The sequence below is a fragment of the Leopardus geoffroyi genome, chromosome A3 (genome assembly GCF_018350155.1).
Source record: "Leopardus geoffroyi isolate Oge1 chromosome A3, O.geoffroyi_Oge1_pat1.0, whole genome shotgun sequence".
NCBI classification, from domain to species: Eukaryota; Metazoa; Chordata; class Mammalia; order Carnivora; family Felidae; genus Leopardus; species Leopardus geoffroyi.
In genome coordinates this window covers 22995160-23014062 of record NC_059336.1, presented here as the reverse complement: position 1 = coordinate 23014062, position 18903 = coordinate 22995160, and the positions used below count along the sequence as shown (strand labels likewise).

Here is an 18903-nt window from a genome sequence, read left to right as displayed (position 1 = left end):
TGAGCTCTGGCTCAAGAAGTGTGTGCATCTGGAAATGTAGTCTCAGGGCAAGGATGCTAATAGCTGTCTTGTGCTAGCCAATAGGGCAGCCACAAGGGACATGTAGCTATTAAAATTAAATTAAAAATTCAGTTCTTTAGCTGTGCTAGTCACATTTGAGGTGCTCAGTAGCCACATGTAGTTTGGGGCTACTGTTGGCCAGTGCACATGAGAACATCTCTATTGTTACACAGTTCTACTGGACACACTCCTTGGTACCTTAAAAGTTCATGTCCATGCATTATCTTGGGCCTTGATGATTTGGGAGGGCGGGGGCTTCCAAGATTTTAGGGAGAGAGCTGGGGCTCTGGAAACTGGCAAACCAGAGTTTGGATCCCTGCTCAGCCATTTACTTGTGCAGACTGAAGCAAAGGCAAGGAGCGGTCCCCTAGAGCTGTCAGAGAGAGCGGACAGGCTGCACGTGTCAGAAAGCTCTCAGCAGGGAAGCCCCCCAGGCCCTTAGAGATTAGAGTTCAACCGCCCATGCTCCTCAAAGCGAGGAGCAAGGCATGTTGAGGTTCATCAGGGCACGGGGAGCCGGTCTGGGGCAATGACAGGCATGGTTGACTGGAGGTGGTCCAAAGAGGAAGGCAAGGTGAGAGCTGGTGACGCTGTGGCTGGCGGGAACTTGGGAAACCCTGGGCAGGGGCAATTCATTCCAGAACCTCCAGCTGCTGGAGGAGGAGGCTTTGCAGTCTACATTAGCATGTACTTTCTCTCTGTAGAACACTCCTTTGTCCACCAGCTGGCTGGAGGATATTAATTAGTAATAATATGAGCAATAATAGAAATGATATTTGCTAAGCCTTTTCTATATATCAGGCACTATGCTAAGAGACATGTGTATGCATTAACTCATTTACTCCTCATTGAGTCCTTTGTAATAGGTATATCATTATTCCCATATTACAGATGAGGAACACTGAGGTTATTTGTTCAAGTTCACAGCTACTCCTGCGTGATAGAGCTGGCTAAGGTCTGACCAGGCTGTGTATCTCAAGTCTGTGCTTTGGATAAAGTACAGACTCCTTACCTGGTCTGGAAGGCCCTTGCAGAGCCAGCCTCAGTTGGCCCTTCTGCCTCCCCCTCTGTTGCTCCCCACCTGTCTGGTCAAGTTTCTCAGACACCCTAGCTGTCTCCTTCCTCTGTCTATGCCTTTGTTTATCCCTCGACCTAGATGCCCTCTCCACCTTCCCTCTACCCTCTACAGAGTCATGTTCCCCCTTCAAGACCCCATTCTGGTGTGAGCATCCGGAGGCCAAGGACTGAGTCTAAGTCATCCTTGGGTTGCAGTGCCCACCCACCTTCAAGCTTGTGGCTTGAAGCACTGGAGGGTTCAGTACATTATGGATGGTGGATGGGTGGGTGGGTGAATGAGTAGATGGAGGGATGGCTAGAATGGATGGATGGTGAGTCAGGGGCAGGTAGATAGATGAATGGTTGGGAAAGTGGGTGGCATGAATGGGTGTGTGGGTGGATGAGTGGCTTGTACTCAGACGCCCTGATGGGGGATGGGGCTTGAATATAGTACAGAGCAGTGGGCATGGAGAGAAGCAGTGGTTTAACAGACATTTTGAGGCAGAATCAACAAGGCTTGGGAGAGCTGAGGGGCAGGGAAGGGTCCAGAGTGATGTCCAAGTTTCTAGCTTGGGGGCTTGGAAAGATCCTGCCATTATCAGGGAGGAATGGTTTAGAAGAAAAGGTGATGAGGTCCATTTTGGACATGAGGGCATGAGGAGTCTATGGAGAGAAGGTTCTGGAAACAGCTGGGGAGATGAGCCCTGGTCAGGTTCAGGGGCAAAGTCAGGCTGCACAGAAAGACTGGGGAAGTCAGTGTGGACTCAGGACTGAGGGTTGGAGGTCAAGCTGTCTGAGGAAGCAGAGGAACCATGGTCCCTGGCGGTGGAAGAGCCAGGAGGGACACATGTGCTGCCATGTTGGAAACGTCCACAAATCATTGCAGGTGATGTGTTCAGGGCAGCCGATGAGGAGGGAGTGCAAGCAGGAGATTCAGTGCTGGAAGTGGACTGTGAAGGGTGGCAAGCTGGTTTTGACTGGCTGGGGGAGTGGTTACCCTGAGCAGGGAAACCACTCAGGCAAAGGCAGGGAGCAGGAAATGAACAAGTAATGACCATGTGCTCTGAGGGCCTCAGAGCCTGTGGCAGTCAGCTAGAGAAGAGGGGGGTCAGCACCTTTTCTCTAGCCTGGCCAACATGCCTGCCTCTCTGGCCCAGTTGGCCCAGCTGAGGCCTGGGAGGACTTGGGGGAATCTGGAACTGTGTTACTTTGAACAAGTAACCTCCCTTCTCTGGACCCAGCTGACCCAGCTGGAGCCTGGGAGGACTTTGCGGCAGGGGGGGGGGGGGGGGGGAGTTGGAACCTGGGAACTGTGTTACTTTGGGCAGGTAACCTCCATTCTTGGACCTCCGTTGCCTCATCTGGAAACTGGAATCAGTAAGACCTGCCTGGTTTGCTGAGAGCAGAAAATAAGACATGGGAGTGTGGAAAGCCCCCAGTGCATGTGGGACTTTATAAATGCTTTTTTTTAACTTTTTTTTTTTTTATTTCAATTCAACTCTACAAATATGTATTGAGCTAAAAGGTTCCTTGCAAATCCATTTGGTAAATTAAATTTTTGTACAACAAATGCCATTTTACCTGGGCCTGGGGTGGCAAGGTTGAGGGAGGCCTTTCATTATTTGAGGAACCCTGAGGTGAATTCTTTTGAAAAGTCCCGGTGGGTTTGTTTTTTGAGTCAATGAGGATTTTGGCTTCTCACGCTTGCAGAGCAGGCTTTCATTTGTTTCCACGTGTGGTTTGAAAAGATCCTCGTGGCTGCAGCACAGAAGATGAATTGAGGTGCAGCGGGCTGAACCAGAGATCATGGTGGCCAGGACAGGCAGTGACTCGGGATAAAGGGAAGGGGATTTGAGAGATGTTTAGGAGGTTTCCAAAACAAATAGGACATGGTCTAGTGTTTTACATACAAGGAGGTGAGAGAGAAGGAGGAAGAGGTGTGGGAAGAGGGTTAGCTGGTTCCAGGTACCAAGTTAGATAATGCTGGAAGAGAGCAAGGTTCCCAGGGAAGGTCACAAACAGGGCCATGGACCCGTACACTGAGGTCCACACCAGGCAGCAGCAGGCTGAGCTGCTGGTAGGAATTTGCCTGTGTCGACCTGGAGCTCTGACGGACAGGCTGCGTTGGAGACAGAAATGTCTGTGACAGGGAAACCCAGAGCTTGCGACACTTGGTCAATACATATTTATTCAGCCTTGAAAATATTTGTTGAGTGAAGTCTTCAATGAGCAACCCCACACAAGGTGCTGGGCTAGGCACTGGGGACCTGGCAATAAACCGAATCTGCAAAACTCTCTGCCCCGTGGGGGCCAGCATCTTAGTGTCAGGGGCAGGCAGTAATCAGGGTAGATTACTTGTTCACATCCCCCGTTATGTATAGTGACACATGCAAGGAGAACAACAGAGCAGGCAGGCCAGGCACTGGGCATGTTAGGTGGAGCAGATGGGGGTGATGATAGCACACAAGCAGTCTGTGCTCACTGAATTCACGGAAGCCTCACAGCAGCCTTATGAGGAAGGTGTAATTACCCCCATTTTGGAAATGAGCAACTGAGTCTCAGAGAAGCTAAGAAACTTGCCCAAGGTCTCTCAATGGTGCACCTGGCAGAGCCTGGATTTTTACCTCAAGCCCATGCTCTTCAGTTAAAAGTCTTACCCACTCTGCTGAACTGCATCTCATTGACAAGGTCAGGTCTCAGTAAAGACCTGAAGGAAGTGAGGGGGTAAAACTCGCAGACATCTGGGCAACCAACATTCCAGGCAGAGAAAGAACAGGTACAAAGGCCCTGAGGCAGGAATATGTCTGATATATCTGGGGAACAGCCTAGTGGCCAGCGTAGCTGGGGCAAGGGGAGTGGGCAGGGAGGAAAGGGGAGAATTGGAGGTGGTGGAGGGGTCATCTGTGGCATCTGTGGCCGTCATCTTTTACTTGAGGTAAAGTAAGGCCATGGAGGGCTTAGAGCAGAGGAGGGGCAGGGTCTGACTTGTGTTTTAACTGGGTTCCTCTGGCTTCTGTGTCAGGAGCAAGGGCAGAAACAAGAGACAAGAGAGGGCATGAATAATCCAGTCAAGAGATGATGATGGCTCTGTCCACAGTGGTGGGAGCAGAGCAACTGGTGCGTCAGCTTCCTGATATATGGTGCAGGGAGATCCAGTAGGAGTTGCTGATGGCTTGGATGCAGGGGGTAAGGGAAGGAGAGGTGTTCAGAGAGGCTCGGGCCTGAGTGGGTTCCTTCAACTGAAATAGGGGTAGCTGTGGGAGGAGCCACTTCATAAAGTACTTTCCATGTCCATTATCCCTTTATGCCATCACGCACTCTCTCTGAAAGAGGCATTGAGACTCTCGGAAGTTACATGACTTGCCCAAGATCGTTCAGCCAGAATGTGGTGGTCCCAGGACTGGAAGCCGGGCGTTGCTTCATAGGATCTGGAATGTTGAGTCACTCAATCAGCAAACATTTCTGAAGCACCCACTGTATGCCAGGCATTGCCCTCTTGATAGTGATGACCAATGATGATGGCCCTGCCCTCATGGAGCTCCCAGTCTGATGGAGGAGGCAGTGTTAGCCAGCAATCGTGGAAGTGTTTTTCTCATATCAGCCTAAGTGGTGAGAAGGAGAAACCCAGGGAACCCTAGGAGCCAGTAACCAGGGACCTGACATAGCTGGGAGGTCAGGGAGGGCTTCCTGGAGAAAGTGGATGTGAAGTGCAAAGGCCTCTGGGATAGAGGGTCTGGAGGGTTCTGGGGGGCTTCTTGGGAAAATACTCCCTGGTTTCCCAGGCCATAGTGGAAGAACCCTGAGGGGCCTGCAGGTTCCCAGAGGACAGCTGCCCATTTGGAAGTTGCTGAATCTGTTAGTGTGGGATTGTTGTAACAGCTTTATTGAGATGGACTTTACATACCATACAATCTACCCAATTAGAGTGAACAAGTCGATGGTTTTCAGTATATTCATAGAGCTATGCAGCCATCACCACAATCCATTTTAGAACATTTTCATCATTCCAAAAAAGAAACCATGAACCACTTAGCCCTCACCCCCTCCCAAGCCCCACACTGGCAACCACTAGTCTACTTTCTGTGCCTACAGAATTGCCTGTTCTGGACATTTCGTATAAGTGAAGTCATATGCTATGTGGTCTTTTGTGACTGCCTTCTTTCACTTAACATGATGTTCTCGAAGTTCAGCCCCGTTGGAAGTCCCAATCTTGAATACCATCAGAGCTGGCAGGGACCTGAATGGAGAATCTGTGAGGAGACTTGCTCTGGTCCTGCAGCAAAGAAGTGGGGGGAACCCCCAGATTGGGGTCCCTGCCCCGCTGCCCTCCACAGGACACCTTCCTCTGCTATCACCTCTTTTCCTTCTGCTTTGGCTCTGGCTGATTTTGGCTAAAAGTGACAACGTGGTCCGTAAGGCATCCTCCCAAACACTGTATTTCCATGCACTGGCAATTTTCACGCCCCATGGCATGTCTTGAAATCTTTTATGCATCTTTAAGAATTTGTATCCACTAATTCAGAATTTTTTTGGAGTTTGGTATTTTCTTTTTCTACTACTTAAACATTTTTCATCCAGTTATGCCTGTTTTTCTTGATTGGTGATTTTTCCACTGGGGGAGGCAGGGCAGCACTGGGGTTGAGTGCTGGGTCTTAGAATTGGATGCCCTGCCTCTTCCTCAGTGTGTGCCCATGGGTAATTCCTGAGGCTCTCTGAGCCTCAGTTTCTCCCTTTGAAAACCAGGGATAACACCATAGGGCTGTAGTGAGGAACAAAGGAGGTCAAGCATGTTATGGGTTTGGCACAGAGTAGATGCAGATACAGGGAGGTTATGAGGACTTTCCAGGTCCTTAGGGTCACCAGGAGAGAAAGGTGACCCTTCGCCACCATCAGCTGGTTCTATCTCTGTATTCCTACTCTGTATTCCTACTGTGAATTGACCTGTGCATCTCCCCTCTCAGGGCTGAGGTGGAAAGCTTGGGTTCAGATCCCAGCTCCACTTGGATTCTGTGCCCCCACATCAGCTCAATTTCCTCTGTCTCAGTTTCTCCACCTGTAGAAAGAGAGGGCTGAGGGCAAAAGCTTTCACGGAGGCCTCCAAGGTAGCCAAGAGGTTCTGGGGGCGGGGGGTGGGGGTGGGTGGGGATGGAGGTGCCTCCTCCTTCTCCCAAGAGGGCTTGGTTCCTGCTGATTTAAAGTTCCAAGCAGGAGCAGTAGCACCTGTTCGGGAGAGGTGGGTGGAGAGGGACACCTGGCTTCCCTTTGCCTCTTGCATAAGACGTGTTATGTGGGAGGTGGTGGGCAGTGATGTCATGAAGGGCCTCCTGCTCTGAGTGCAGGGGACAGGGACAAAGCCTCTATGAAATCTCCATCAGGCACATATGCCAGGCCAGGTGTTCTCTCTGCAGTTACCTTCCTAATCCGCATAGCAGCCTTCAGAGGAGGCACTCTTATTCCCACTTGACAAGTGGGGAAACTGAGGCTCAGAAAGGGGCACCTGCCTGCCCAGTGTTGCCCAGTGAGTGAGGGGCTGAGCTGGGATTCAAACTCAGGACTGCGTGACTCCAGCCCCTTTCCCCTCTACCCCCACCCAGGGAAAAGGAGGGAGAAGCAAGACAGTGGTGGGGAAGATTGGAGCCTTTGGAACCCTGGCTTCCTGGCTGCTGTGGGGATTCTGTGGGTGGTGGGAAAGGCATCGTAAATATGCATGACATGTAAATATGCCTCTGAAAAACAATGTGGGGGCCCGCATGAGCTGGGATGCCAGAGTGCTTTGGAAAATGTAGTGTTGTGCAAACACTTGGGTTTCTGTGATGATTGTTCCATGGTGTCTCCCTCTCCAGAGATCCCAAGGCCAGTCCAGGGGTTTCAGGGTGGAGGGATTATCCTGGGCGCCTCCTCATTGACATTCTCCCCCATTCCTACAGACGCTGGTGCCTCTCCCTCTGCCAGGTGCTGAGTGGCCAGAACCTGGTCTCTCTGGGTGCCAGGGAGCCCCTGTCCCACGCTGCTTCCCGCCAACACCTCTGATTGAGTGCCCAGAGGGATGTGTGTGCCAGCCATTGGTCCAGTGCCTGCTCCCGAGGTGACGCCTGCTGGTTCCCGACTGGTTCCCATTTTCCCTCTGCACGTAGCTCCCTGGTTGGTAAGTAACCGCGTCCGCAGGCTGGGCACACAGAATCAGGGCTGCTCACCCGCCCACCCACGCTCTGCACAGTTGGGAGATGCCCAGCCTTCTACCCAGTGGCGCCCACATGCTGGCGAAGGGACCTCTCAGTGAGAGCTTTTATATGTCTGGGCTCAATTTATAGTTTAACTGCTTGTCTTATTCAGTCCTCCCAACACCCCAGCAGGTGGGCACAGTGATTGTGCCTGTTTTACAGAGGAAACAGCCTCGGAGAAGGGAAGCCTTTTGCCTGAGGATGCACAGCAAGCCCAGCTCTGTCCACATCAAAGGCCAGCGCTTACCACACCTAAGAGGCTAGGGCAGTTGGTGACATGGGCTCAGGAAGGGAAAGGGAGCAGTGAGCCATTCTGGAAGCCACGGAAGTTCTAGGGCTTGCAGAGGGGCTGAGGTGAGGCCATCAGAGTTCCTGAGTCTTGGGGAGCCCCATTGTTCTCGCCCCTCTAACCTGTTCCACCCATACCCCTCCAGTCCCCACTTTGCCTGACCCCAAAATGGGATGAGGTGCAGCACCCTGCATCATCTCTGACCATCCATCCGAGGACGCCACAGCCTGTCCACACCTGGTCCCATCGTCCTTCACACAAAGGTGATCCCAACAGCATGCCCCCACTCAGTGCCGGCCACAGCGCCTGACACTCGCCGCGTTCTCCCATCTCATCCTCCCTCCACCTCCCAAGGCTGTTCACATAAGAGGAAACTGAGGCTTATAGGCGCTCAAGGGGGTTGCCCACCACCACTCAGCATGGGCCCGTTGGTTTATGATCTGCCTCCTTGTCTGGCCTAAGCTCCTCCAACTTGAGATAGAACTGCTTCAGTCCCCAGTGGACAGCCAGCAGCTGGCACAATGCCTGGCACATAATGGTTACAGAGTGAGCAGTTGTGGAAAGAAGAAAGAGGGAGAGGAGGGAAGGTACTCTCCCCTCCCTCCACCCAGGAGCCCACTGGCCTTTTGGCCAGCTGCTGGTCCCTGCCGATCCCAGAGAGCTTGCAGTCCACTGGGGTCAGCGGGACAGCCGACCCCTCTGGTCTCAATTCTCTTTATCTGCCAATAGCTGCCCAGCCTCCCTGATGGGATGGTTGTGAGAAGGAAAAAGACTCGTAAATATGTATAATATGCAAATGTCATAGGATAATAAAAAACCCATGAAGTTTGCTGTATATAATGTATGTAGAATTGCTTCTTCTTCGAGAACAAGGAACCGCACACTCGTGCGGTGCCAGCCTCATTATTAATAACTGTGCAATGCCCCTATTAAGTAGCTGCTCCCCAACTCCCCTAGCCTGGCCTCCACCTGTTGTAGTGACCACAGACAGCTAGCTATTGCTTTTGGCTGAGAAGCTGTTGCAGAAAAAGAAACGATAAGGATGTCTCGATCTGAGAGTTCTGCGTATCTGTGGGATTTAATCATTTGCAAACACTCCTGGTCATGCCCTAAGCCCTGCATGTCCTCCCCAGCGACTAAATATGTAACAGAAGCAACTGGAACCACAGCAAGAATTTCCTTGAGCAATTACTATGCGCCTGGCCTAGCACTAAGTGCTTTGTTTTCTTCTGATCTCGGCTAAACTACCAATGACCCTGTGGGAGGCTGAGGCCTGGGGAGACTGAGGCATGGACCTGGGGCAGAGGGCCCATCTGTCAACATTCTAGTCCTTCCTGAAAATTATTGCCATTCAGTGCCCAGGCCAGGCGTGGCCAGGGGGGCAGGACTGTGGCCACTGAGAAAAGAACGTAGCCGGCAGCCCCTGGTGTGTGTGGCCCAGTGACGGAGAACGGGATTCCTTGGCACGAGTTGGGAGAGCAGCAGTCAGCATTGTAGGAAAGATGAAGGCTCGGGTGGCAGCGAGGGAGGTGTTACTTGCTGCTGTTTTGCTAACAAGCTGGTTATTTAAAGAAGAGCTGGAGCCACAGTCAGGAAATTGGATGGGGAGTCTCCACGCCTAGGGCAGAGGCGGCCAGGGGTCTGGGAGCCCGGTTGGGTCGGGGCAGGTAGCCACACATTTTTTTATGTGCTTATTATTATCGATAATAGCGACAGCACCATAAGAGTCTGGAAAAGGAGCAGCTTTATGGAGAAATGGGATTGGGAGTGGGGCAGGATGGGGGCAGGAGGGACTGGGGGTTAAGGATTGGGAGTGGGGCAGGAGGAGTTTCTGAGGAGCAGGCAGTATTCTATTCATTGACCCAGGCGGTGGTTACACAACTCTTTATTTTGTGACAATTTATTGCAGTCAACATTTTTGTTTTGTGCACTTTCCCTATGTATTATGTTTCATTGTCAAAAGGTCAAAAAGCAATTATAACAATAATTGCTAATATTCATTGAGCACTTACTAAAGGCCAGGCTCTTTGCTAATAACCATTTTACCTCATCTCCTTGAATCCTCACAGATTTTGTTATTGTGGCCATTTTACAGACAAGGAAATCGAGGCTTAGAGAGGTAAAGTTACTTGCTATGGGGTCAAAGAACACTTGGGTGGGGGAGATGGGATGAGAAATCTGACAGGCTGATTCGGGCATCACTACCCCAAGTTCTCCCAAAAGGGCAGGGGCTTCCTCCACCTTTCCTCAGACATGTGTCAGTGCCTCTTGCATTTTTAAGGCTTGGAGGGCAGGCAGGTGTCCATGGCCGTAGGCAACAGGTATGTCTGGGAGACTGACGTGGGGTCAGAGCAGAGCATTTAGCCATTTAACAAGTGTTGAGGGACAGGAATGGGACATCCCTAGGGATAGGCCAGGGCATACCCAGGAATCATTCAAGGTAAAAAGGGGTCATCTGAGTGAAACAGGGTCAGACCCAGCCTCTGAACTAACTGCTTGTGGGGCCAAACTGCCATTTCCTGAAGACCGACTATGTGCTAAGCACATCCATTATCTTTCCTAATCTTCAGAACAACCCTGCTAGGGTCCTGGCACGTCAGGCACCTGGCATGGAAGCTCCAAGCAGCCCATGACTGGAATCAAGTTCTGAGGCAGATCTGTGGGTCCCTGAACTGGTATTGGGGATGTGGCCTGGAGGGTGGCATGGCAGAAGGCGTCTCCAAACCCTGAAGCAGGTGTAGCTGCTCTGCAGACAGGGCACCAGCCCCAGAGGCATTCCTGCATTCCCAGGACATTTATTGAGTGCTAGTCCCTGCTAATCTGTGCCCTTAGAGAGCACACCGCCTTGGGGAGAGACAGATATTACACAATCACCAAACAAGTGAACAAGAAGAGACTCCATCAGTGCAGGGAAGGAAATTAGCATGGTGACATTGTAAATATTAACAAAGGAGGGGGCCTGAATGACATGGAATAGTCTAAGACAGCCTCTCTAGGGATGTGGCCTCTCAGCTGGGATCTGAAGTATAACAGGGATCCAGACATGCTGGAGAGTGTTCACTGTAACATTGTTGACAGTGGAAGGACAGTTGGCAATAACCCATTTGTCCATCACCAGGAGACGAGTTAAATCCGTTTACTGAAGTCATACAGTGGCGCCCACTGCAGCTGTTAGAAATGGGGCTGTGGCCCTAGATTCCCGGCTGCAGGAAGAACTTCATAGTTGTTGTAGAGTTGAAGAAAAAAAAAAAAGAGGTTATAAAACAGCATGGGCAGCATGATATCATTTTTGTAAGAACTACATGTGTTTCTGAAACTGTTCACAGTGGGGACATGGGAGATCTTTGCTGTCTTCTTTATACTTTTCTAGATTTGGAGTCTTTCCTGAGTGTTAGGACTTGGTGGGGAGGAACAAGGGGGTTAGGGCCCCCACTGTCCTGCCTGAGGCAGTTCTCCTCTCCTGCCACCTATTGCAGTAAAATGGGATAAGACATGGGCTGGGGAATCAGCAGATCTGGGCCATACCTTGGCTCTACTCTTTCTTGGCTGTATGACCTTGGACAAGTCACTCACCCTCTCTGAGGCCAAGCTTTCCCTTCTGTGAAACAGAGACAAGAATAGCATCAGTGGGTGGCTCTGGGGCTTTAGTGAATTAAAACATGTAGAGGACTATGGGGCACCTGGGTGGCTCATTTGGCTAAGCATATGACTTGAGCTCAGGTCATGATCTCACAGTTTGTGGGTTTGAGCCCTGCTTCGGGCTCTGTGCTGACAGCTCAGAGCCTGGAGCCTGCTTTGGATTCTGTGTCTCTTTCTCTCTGTCTCTGCCTCTCTCTCTCAAAAATAAGAAAACATTAAAAAAAATGTTTTTTAAACCAAACATGTAGAGGACTAGAACAATCCCAGTGTTGCGTCCCTGGTGGCTGTTGCGTCCCTGGTTGCGTACCTGGTGGCGTCCCACCGTGACTGCCAGAGGTGACATATACTGTGTGCTCATTACATCCTGCATGGACTCTCAGTGTTGACTCGTCCCCTAGGCATGTGTCTTCCCATGGTCACTGAGAGTCAGACCAAGCTGGCAGATGAGGCACAGGGAGGTCGGGAGCTTAGCTGGGTGCACACAGCTGGCTGGGCCTCAGGCCAGTACCCCCGCCCCATCCCCAAGCCCTGGCTACCTTCCCACCAACTCACTTGCATGTCTGTTAATGAGTGTTCTTCCTAGAGACGCTGTTATGGGGCACCCTAGCCCTGGATTTGCTTTTTTGATAGCCACTAAACCTGCCAGAAAGATAGTCACTACCTTTATAGATACTCAGAGAAACTTAAATCTCAGGTAGAGAAACTTCCAGTTGTGAAGTCAAACTCTTAGAATCACAGAATCTTACTCATAAATAATCCAGCAAGAGCAAACATGAGCATTTTACAAGTAACTATACTGAACCTCTCCTGATGATGGTAATAAATTAGAAACTACCCAATTATCTATCAGCAAGATATGGTTAAATAAATTACAGTCCAGCCAGACAATGGCATTCTCAGTGGCTGTAGAGACAGTACTGCAGATCTATAGTTGTTGACATGGAAACATGTCCGTGGTGCATTGTTGAGGGAAAAATAGGTTACAAAATGGTGTATATTGTATGATCTCATTTTTGTTAGAAAAAATTTATAGAAATACATGCATACTCCTGCCCAGAGAAACCCCTATTCGAACGACAGCAATCAAACTGTTCACAGCAGCTTCCTCTGGGTGGTGAGATATGAAAGAGGTGTATTAATATTTTTGCTTGCATCATTCAGGTACTTTTCAGGTACAAGTGACAGGAAACCCAGCCCAAACTGATTTAAACAAAAGTGGAATTTATTGGCTTGAGATTGTAAAGTCCAGAGTTAAGTCAGGCTCAGCAGCATGCAGGGGCTCAGACACTGTCACCAGGACTCGATTTTTCTCGCCATTTTTCACTCTGCTTCCTCTGGGTTGTTCCTGTGTTCTTATAGAGCTCTCTCATACAGGTGATAAGATGCCTGTCCAGAGGAATATGCAAGACTTCTTCCTAGAGAGCTCAAACACAAGTCCCAAGGACTGAGTGTTGGCCTTGATAAGTCAAATTTATCAAATTGGTAAATTTATCAAATTGATAAGTTGATAAATCAAATTGATGTGCCCACCCCCATCAATTGTTCTGATTGGCCGCTGAGGCCTAGCACCACCCCCAGCTGGAAGGGACTCGGTACCACCAGAACTTTACCAGTGGAAGGTGAATAAGGGTAGCTAACCCAAACAAAAAAGTAGGCTGTGGCCTAAAGAAGGCCAAACAGTGGCCAAACACAGCAAATTCCCCCTCCTATCCTTACCTGAATTTCCCAAGATGCATGACTTTCATAATCAGAAGAAATAATATAATTATTGAACAATCCTGAGCCCAAATCTTGTAGTCAGAAGTTCACTGGGGCAGCTCTAGACTCTCTCAGAATCAGAACATCGGAATCTCTATAAAGTGTCAGTTCAGCTGAGGGGACATTGGCCCTCTGGGTGAAAGCCTGCTCTGGACCATTGAGGGTCTTGCAGTCTTTGAGGGAGAGAGACGAGCCAACAGATGATTTATCTGGAAGGTGGGTGTGCATGCTGGAGCTGAGGGAACACAAAAGCCGGCTTGAGAGTAAGGAAGGCTTTCCGCAGGAGGAGACACTAAGCTGAGTAGCCAAGAAGACTACAGGAAAAATGTTGGCAGGAGAAACAATGTGTCAGGGGCTCCTAGGCATGTGGTGAGGGAACAACCAGTGACAGGCAGGGAACACAGGGGCCTTGAATGCCACGGTAAGAGCTTGGACTTGACCCTGAAGGCAGCGGGGAGCCTTTGTGAGGTGTTGTGGGAGGGGGCAAGTGTCAGCAAGCTCAATCTGGCTGGTACTGAGAGCATAACCTTGGAGGAGTCAGGTTGATATCTACTGGTCTAAATTCCTTGCCACTTTGGGTCGGAATTCCTGTCCTGAGGTGTTCAGTCATGGCTTGAATACCCCTAGGGATGGGGAGCTCACTCTCCATTCCTTCTACCTCTGGTTAGAAGGCTCCTTTGCAGGATCCAATACACAGTCCTGCCACACCTGGAGGCACACCTGGAACACTTTCTTCCCATCTGCCACTGAGGTCTCTCTGCCTCTCAAACGACCTGACAGAGGGCTGGCAGGGGCCTGTATTTTTTCAGGCTAGAGGATTCCAAGACAACAGGCCCTGGGGGTCTGCACCCCCTGCTGGGACCCTGAACGGAGAAACTCACATCAACCTGACTGCAGAGGCAGTGTTTAGACTTTTCAACACATATCTGCTTCAATCAATTCTCCAAATTTCCTTTGTATTTTACAAACAAGAAATCAAAAGTCAGAGAAGCCAAACCACCTTTACAACAACACACAGCAAGCTAGAAGCGGGCCTGGGACATGGACTCAGTCTCTTACACCCCTACACCCTCCATGGCCCTCCTCATCATCTCCTCCCACCCTGTCTGTAGGTAAGCCCTGGTCACTTCATCTATTGAGGCTTGGACAACTTTTTTCCTGGAACCTCCAACCATCCCAGATCATCCCCTGATATCTTCCTACATTTGGAGGCAGCCAGCAAAATCTTCATTAATCACATGTTTGTGACTGTTTATTTTGACAGCAGCATTTTTTGTTTGTCAAACAATCAGAGCTGTGACATGCACAAGCCGTATTTTATGGGTCATCTCTAAGACTTCCTTGTGCCCCACAGCCCCCATTTGTTCATTCACTCTCACACTCCACAAACACTGATTAGCACCTACCATGTGCCAGGCGCTGTGCTAGACAGCAGGCTCCAAAGCTGCATTAGAGCAGCCCCTGCCCAGGGCAGCTCAGCCAAGGAGTGGCATCTCCATCAGCGAGGGCAGGTGATACATGTCAGATCAGAGGGAGGTGTCCATCCGTCAGGGATCTCCTGGGACAGAGAAATTGATTCTACCCCTCTAAGCAGAGTCTTGAGGGGTGAATAGGAGTTCGTCAGGAGAAACAGCTCAGAGGGTGAGCCAGGTAGGGGAATGGGCTATGCAAAGATCTCACCTGCCTCCTGCTAAGCTCTTAGGCCACAGGTGTTGCGGATGCGGTGAGGGGGAGAGGCTGGAGAGGTCAGTTGAATCAGAGTTTGGAAGGCCTCAACTATTGGGCCAGGAAGTTTACATGAGATCTTTGGATTGGAAGGGAGCCAAAGACAGGACAGGTCTTGGTGTTAGAAAGGTCCTTCTATTGGGCTGGTGACAGTTGGGGCTGACAGTGGGCAGGGGAGGACCATGCAGATAGTATAGAAAGGCATGTTGGCAGGGAGATTTACCAGGGCTTAGCAAGGTGCTAAGTGGGAACTTAGTGGGGTGCTTAGTGGGGACTTAGCGGGTACTGTAGAAGGGGAAAGGGAGGGTTGTTTTATCCTGGGGTGGGGTGACGTGGGCTTAGGGGCCCTGTGGACAAGTATCGAGGTGAATCCTGGCAAAGCCTGGGTTAGTATCAGTGAGAGAGTCCCCAAGGAGGCCTGCAGCGACCTCGTCAGCTTTCATGAGACTTAAAGCAGCAGACCAGTGAGGTCTCCAGTGTCCCCATCCCCCTGCTGAATGACCAGCAAGTGGCTTCCCCTCATGGAGCCTCAGTTTGCCCCTCTGTAAAATGGGGGTGATGACAATACCTCCCCAGGGATTGTGAGGAAGGTCAGAAGAGGGTATGTGTTGGGGAGGCTCTGCACGCCACCTAGCACACAGTAAGTAAGTACCAGTGTGGGGGCTGATCTGACTACCATGGTGAGGGATGCAGGGGTAAACAAGGAAATGGGTGTGTCACCTGCAGAGAGAAATCAGAGACCTGGAGGGGCCTTGCCCCCTGCCTTTCTGTGTCTGTCGGGGGAGACAGAGTCTGAGTCTGGCACCCACAGGAAAAGCTCTAGGGAAGGAGATTTCAGCTTAGACTAGGAAACCCTTTTGGATACAAAAAGCTCTCTGCAGATGGGCTAACTTGGATGGTAATGAGCTCCCCATCACTGGGAATATTCAAGTAGCTGCTGCACCACAACTTGATGGAAAAGTCTGTAGAGTATATGTGATTCAGCTGGGGATCTGGAAGTTCCTTTTTAGCCCAAAGATTCTTTGATTTCATGTTTTTCCTTCTCCGATCCTGTTTCCTTATCTGTAATATAGGGAAAACAGCAGCCGCTATCTTAGAGTTGGTTGCAAAGTTGAAGTGAAATCATCCAAATAAAGTGCTTAACCCAGATTTGGCACACAGCAAGTGCTCCTGTCCCCTTGGTGGCTGTTATCACTGTTGTTGATGTTATGCTAAATTCTTGGGTGTGTGGCTTCCATTTGAAGGGCCTTAGATTGCTGTCTATCAGTCAGGTGTTTCTGCCTACCTGCACTTCAGGGCCTGCTCTGGGTCCTTCTCATTGCCACTCTCCCTGTCTCCAGCTCCTCCCCCACCCCAGGAGGTGGTAGGAATTCCAGACCCTTCTGGGCCCCTTTTAGCTCCTGCTTGAGTGAGAGTTGGCAGGTTGGGGCGGCTGGTGCCATCCGCCTCCCATATGCTTCCTGCTATTTAGAGGAAAACTCTCCCTGTGTTCCTCCAACCACACGGGCTGACATTTCCAGACAGACGCTGGAATCAGCTCTTCGGGGGATTGGCAGATAAATTTGGCCCTGGCTGTTGGGAAAATCTTCAGCCTTAACCACGGAAGCGGAGCCCAGGCTCACTGACTTCCGTCCACCCCAAGACTCCTCGGACCTGGTCCTCCTGGGGGCTGGAGCACTGTTCTACAGCCTTGCAGATGAGGGTAAGTTTACCAGCCCAGTCTTACCGCAGGACAGCCCCTGGTCAGGAAGTCGTGGCTTTCAGCTTTGCATTCATTCAGCAGGAGTTTGCAGTGCCTCCTCCCCCTACTCGCAGACATCCGGGTGTTGCCCAGCTCAACCTGGCAGAGGAGCAAGTTTTAGATTGAGAGACCTGAGTTCAAGACTGCTTATTGTCTCTGTGACCTTGGACAAGCAGCTCCAACCCTCTGAGCCTCTTTTTCTTCATCTGTAAAGTGGGGATAATAGGGTCTATCCAATTAAAAGTCCTTAGGATGATGTCAGGCACATGCTAAGTGCTCAGTAAATACTACGGCTATCACCATTATCATCATCATTATTATTTGGCCTAGAACAATGTCTGGCACATAGTAGGAGCTCAGTAAATATTAGTGTTTTTCTTTTCTTCTTTCTTACAACGGTAGCTATGTAGAGAATACTGGGGCATTTCAAAATTAACTCAAATAGGAGTAACCAGAGGCAGAAATGGATGAATAAGGACATTTAGAGGCTGCCACATCCAGAGTAAAGTATAGGTGGCCAGTTTCCCAGTGTGTACACACACACACACACACACACACACACACACACACACACTGTCCGAAAGTTTCATTCACCCCTGCTGGAATCTGGAATGCCCATCTGCTTGAATCCTGAGGCCGTGCAACATAGAACAATTTGGTCTGGATGGACGGGAGGGAGAGGTAGGCCCAGCTGGAGGCAGAGCTGGGAGGGAGACTCTGGGCATCAAGTGCAGTAGGAGGGTTCAGAGAAGCTTTAGTAGTTCTATTTGGCTAGAGTAGAAAGTGGGTGGCAGGAAGGTGTGGGAAGCAAGTTTGAGCTTCATTCAGCACTTCCTGATTGAATTTGAGTACTGGGCCTCATGCCAGGAACTGGGAACACTGATGGAAAATATGGGCATGTTTCCTGCCCTCAAGAAGCTCTGGTTCTTTTTGGGGGAAGGGGTATAGATGACAAACATATACAAACAGTAAATTAACAAGATTCTAGGTTGTGCTCAAGTAGAGCCAGGAACTGAGAGAGGGGGTGGTAGGGGACGGTGGTGGTCGGTACCTGCTTAAGGCAGGATGGTCAGAGCGGGCCTCTCTGTGGTCTGAGGAATCCCTGCAAGCTCTAGTCAGAGTAAAGGGGTTGGGGGGCAGAGGGAACAGCAAGAGCAAATGTTGGGGAGGTGGCAGGAGTTAAATCCTAGAGGCCTTGAATGCTGGGTCCAGAGCTGCCCTTAAGGAATGGTGGTGGGTGCAGGACCCTGGTGGAGAAGAGATGAGAACCAGGGGACCTGTCTGCAAAGATTGACCAAGAACTTTCTGTGCACTCTGTTGGAGGCCATCAGTTGAGGAATTCTGGACCACATAGAAGTGGATGAACAGGGATGAGAGAGAGAGCATTTAACAGGGGTCAGGATCTGAGAGAATCCTAGGACTTGAGACAGGTACATACTGAAGGGAGGATCTGGACCTGTGTGGAGCTGGAGGTGGGGTCAGGTAAGAGAGGAATCATCAGGGGAACTTAGAACCAGAACCCAGAGTGGTCAGGAAGGGTCTTATTGGAGAGCCAATTGTGGGGTGCAGGGAGGGGCTTCCTCGCAGCCTAGGACTGCAGGTGGGAATGCCAGCAGGGTGGTGGAGTGAGCACAGGCTGATGTGCTTACCTGCATTAGACCCAGAGGCCAATTCTAGATCTGTTTAACTGCTGTGTGACTTTGGGAAAATCACTTGATCTCTCTGAGCCTCACCTGATATAATAATACTGAATTAGTTGGAATTGCATTCGGCTGCATGTAATAGAAGGGGGGAGAGTAACAGTGATATAAACACCCAGGAAGCTATTCTCATATAACAAGGACCCCAGAAGCAGGCAGTCCAGAGCCAGTACAGCAATTCAAGTGAGTGATCAAAGGCTCAGGCCTCTGCCACCCTTAGCATGTATCTTTCATTCTCATGGGTATGAAATGGCTGCTCCACCTCCACATATTGTGTCTGAATTCCAGGCAAGACAAAGGTAGTAAAGACTGCATACTTTCTGAATCTGCTATTCTTAGCAGGAAAACCATAGATTTCCCGGGAGCCTCATTCAGTGGACTTTTACCTACATCTCATTTGCCAGATGTGGTCACATGGCCACCCTAGCTGCAAAAGAAGCTGCTGAAGTAAATATTTCTAACTGGGTGCTTCTATTAATTAGGCAAAAGAAAAGAATGACAAGCAGAATAGCTGGCAGGATCCACTTTAAAGTGCCCACCTCACAGGGGCTGTTGGGAAGATTCTATGGCATTCACAGTGAGTAGGGAAACAGACAAGGAAAAAGGTAGATTCACTCCATTCTAGTCAGTGTCATGACAGGATTGGAATGTCCATTTATTTATGCCTGCGTTTTCTTACTGCTCTGTGGTGGAGTGAGCACCCACATAGAGCAG

At 50.2% G+C, this 18903-nt stretch overlaps 1 protein-coding gene across 8 annotated transcripts in view; it reads left to right on the top strand.

Moving 5' to 3' along the window:
• The window catches only part of DLGAP4 (DLG associated protein 4), a 199590-nt gene that overhangs the window by 51706 nt on the left and 128981 nt on the right, over positions 1-18903 (top strand). For all 8 annotated transcript variants that reach the window (XM_045444702.1, XM_045444704.1, XM_045444700.1 and 5 more), the window contains exon 2: positions 7044-7261. The gene's annotated coding sequence lies outside the window, so the exon portion shown is untranslated. The remainder of the gene's footprint in view (positions 1-7043; positions 7262-18903) is intronic.